This window comes from Epinephelus moara, chromosome 6 (genome assembly GCF_006386435.1).
Source record: "Epinephelus moara isolate mb chromosome 6, YSFRI_EMoa_1.0, whole genome shotgun sequence".
Classification (NCBI taxonomy): domain Eukaryota; kingdom Metazoa; phylum Chordata; class Actinopteri; order Perciformes; family Serranidae; genus Epinephelus; species Epinephelus moara.
Window position 1 is genome coordinate 39569620 of NC_065511.1, and position 4051 is coordinate 39573670.

Genomic DNA, 4051 nt, shown 5'->3' on the forward strand with positions numbered 1-4051 from the left:
TCTTTTTCCAACCTCTTCAGGTAACGAGTATCATTAATACACGATGTGCCCCAGGCACAACATTTAGCTCCAAATCCACAAAACCAGCCTGAAAATGAAGGAAATCTGAAACGACTGCATTAGAGTCAATGGAGCACAGCTGTGTTGTTGTCGGAGCCTGGTCTGAGCCGGCCTGATGCTATGTTATGATTGGCCAGTCTGCTTTCGGGGGCAGGACTTAGTGATGGGTCAATTGGGACTTTCATTTAATAATCTTTAGAAGCAGGATCGCACAAGTGACATTATCTTCTAACTTGCTCTGCTAGCCTTTCTTCAAACTGGTCCTGTTTGTTGTTGTAGCAGATGTGAGGCACGTGTCTGGAAATCCTGATGTCCGCTCAAACTTCTGTGGCGTCTGTACTGCTCGGTGCATAGTCACATTTTTCTGTTTGCGGCACATCTCTCTGCGAGCTCCACAAACCATCTCTGCAGCTCTGTGCAAACTTTATAGTATAAGTATAAATTGAGCCAAGACCGGTAAACTGAGCACAATTTAAGAGTACCATCTGATGTCTTCAGTGGGCTTGATAATGTAAGCGGGCTTTTTATGACTGAATGTACTTTTTACATCATTAAACAAATTTGTTGCTTTTGCAGCCGTTAACCATCACCAACCGTTTTACTGGGACTACTTCAGTGACTGCAGAAACGCCACCTATTCCAATGGACCCGCCCCCTCCCTATGAGGTTTGTTATGCAGGTGTGAGGTCATGTGACTGAGTCCTAGACAGCATTTGTTGTTGTTGAATCTGTTTTTGTTGTTGTTTTACAGAAGCCTCCAGAATACAGCAGCATCGTAAACTGAGGGCCGCACCCTTCTGAGTGACTGGAAACATCATGAAGGGCGACAACAACCCCCATCTCCAGCATCACCACCACCCCTGCCTTCACCACCTCCAGCAGCAGCAGCACCAGCATCAGCACAACTGTTAAACTATATTACCACAGGTTCTTAGACTTTAATTTCTAATACCACAACAGTTACTGACGACAGTGCACTCAGGGTGTGACCCTATGTTTCATCAGGTTTTGGGTTGAATTCTTCCATAAATGTAATACCGATGTTTGGCCAGCAGATGTCACCTTTGTACAGTTTCAAACACTTCAGCAGCTTTACAGAAGGTTCAGAAAGCTTCACTACTTCACACTGATGTGATCTACTTCTATAGCTCACGTCATGACATCATTCAGTCAGAAACAACTGGACACATTCAGATACTAACAGAGAGAAAACTGTTTATGTTCAGAGGGAGGTTTGAACCTTGTTTACTGAAAAGTCTCTTGAATTGTTTGACAGTTGACAATGAGCTCAGATCAGCTCATTGTCAAAGTCTGATTGAGACGTCTCAATGAGGCGATGAATCATAACTGAATATGTAGTAAGTTTTTCTTCTCTCGCTTTGATTCAACTGTGAAATAAAATCATGTGTTTCATGTTCAAACTCTGCTGCACTGAATCTGCTCATCACGCCGACAGAAACATCCTTTCATTTTACACTGAATCTGCTCATCACGCCGACAGAAACATCCTTTCATTTTATTGTTACAGTTTACTAATAAAACTCTCTCCACAGTATGAACAGTGGTTACATGAGCCTCAAAACCAGACACAACTCAGCCCTGAGCAGAGTGACCGTCCTCTACTGACCAATCAGACTGCAGTGTTCACAGCTCCACCTTTTAGTACCAGATCTGTGTGCTAGGTACCCCAACAGAGGGGGGACCAAACATGGGGACGGTATAGAAATGAACTGTACCTGACTGCTTGGTAGAAAGGAACTCTCCGAGGAACTGACAGACCTTCTGTGGTGGTAGACTCAGAGGACAAATGACCACTCCCTTTTTTCTGGCAGAAAATCCTGATTTCGTCTAAAAGCTTTGCAGTGGCAAAGCAACTGAGTGGATGAAATGAACGACTGTGAACAGCTGTCAACACATCTCGATGTCAACAAGACGGCCACATGGTCGCTCCTTACAAATGCAGGCAGCGTTGTTCTGCAGGCGCCTCTGAATGGAGTATAGCAGTGATCCATGGCAGGAACCAGACATCACCTCACATTACCACCAACACACCAGTCCTATTCATTGTAAAGCACACGCCTCCTCTCCTTCTTAGACCAGAGTCCTCTGCTCTGTCAGATCAGCACATTGGAACAGAGTCACCTGGTTGAATAGCACTGTCCAGGATTTAGGCAAGTTTTGGTGAATCAAAGGATGTTACAGCTCCTGATATCCCATTGGAAACTGATGTGTCACAGAGGTTGTCCAGTTTTATTTTCCAACACCTTCAAATTGGCCAGCAGGATGTTAGTTCAGCTGGCATCCACTCTTCTCCATCTTTTCCTTGATGTTTACTGATGTTTACATTTGAAATCCTCGACCTGGCTAGCTATCAGCTAGCTCACTAGACATCAGCAGAAGGAGAGTTTACAGACTGAGTTGAATTCCTCATCCTGCTGAGTGACTTGCAGCTACACGCCACCATCGTCCAAGGCCAACCACAACAAGCACCATCATACATGCAAATATACAGATGAGCATAAATGTAACACAAATTTAGCACAAATTTAGTGGAACTAATGGAGAGGCAACTGAAAACGTCCATACCCACGTCATTCGGAGCAGATTCCCTTCTGCTCCTGGAACAGCAGACCAGCTGTTTACCCGTGCAGGGAAACTAAACAAGCCACCAGAGTTGGTCGATCCAGTCTATGTGGGTTTTGAGCACCTGAAGAGGGTTTAAAACCATGTCAACTGGGGTATCTGGTGGGGGATACTGAGCGAGTATAGGGTACCAGGGCTACCACAATGAGTCATTCAGTCATATAGTACGTTTACATGACACTTGAAAAAGACAAATTATTGCCTTAATCCGACTATAACTGGACAACTGAAGTGCATGTAAACGCGTTACTCCGACTAATATTTATTAAGACACCCAGATAATGCGATTGGAATTCAATTTTCACCGGCATGTATACGCCTTAATCGGAGATAAACTAGACAATGCATGTGCGCATGCTCCACACCTCCCCCGTGCTGGCGTATGACCCCGGAACAGACAAGACATGCTATTGTTGTAGCCCTCCAACAGCATACAGCGTTCTTGTCTGCCTCTCGAAATCACCATGACCACGAGGGATAGCGTGCACCTTATCTGCACAATCAGTAACACGTACATTACGTACGAGATGAACAAAGCTGTACGATTATCCATCTCGCTGCGGTCTGCCGCCTGACTCCAGTTGTTTATTTTTAAGTGACGTAATAGGTCAACCGGAAAGGGGACCGTATTAACCCGCTGAAACGACACATATCGCCACCTAATGTTGAGGAGGAGGACACGTTCCCGTCAGTAATTCGATTTTCTCAGTTGCATGTAAACTGGGACAAAGACAGAAGTCCGATTAGACGCCAAAATCGAATTTTGAGCATAGCTCGATTAAGCTGTGCATGTAAACGTACTGACTGTGTGACCAGAGGGAAAGCTGTGTTTATATTACCAGCAGGAAGTCAAACATGTTCTCAGTGGGTGTTGTACTTCACCAGAGTCGTTACTGTCACGGTCTGTGATTTTAATGAAGCGAATCTAAAGGTGCGGTCGAGGTGTGGAGTGTCCGTATGGTGACCGCGGGAGGTTTCTCTGCTCTTTGCAGATGATGTGGTCCTGCTGTCAGACTGTGACAACCAATGAGCCACACCAGCTCCTGATATCCTCATTGTGTTTTTAGAAACTTTATGACATTTATTTTAAGTCTCTATATCAGAGAGATCTGTTCAAACTTCCTCACATCGATTGACAGACCTGTAAAGGTACACACCACACTTAAAATGTGACAAAAGCCATGCTAACAACCGTACAAGACAAGTTAATAAGTTAATTAATAAGATTTGTTTAATGACAAACCAGAGAATGCAGAATGTGTTCAGGAAGCTGACTGGTAGAGATCAAAACCAGCTTTATTTTTCTGGACAGTATTTCCTGATCTTGCACATAAACATTTATCCACTG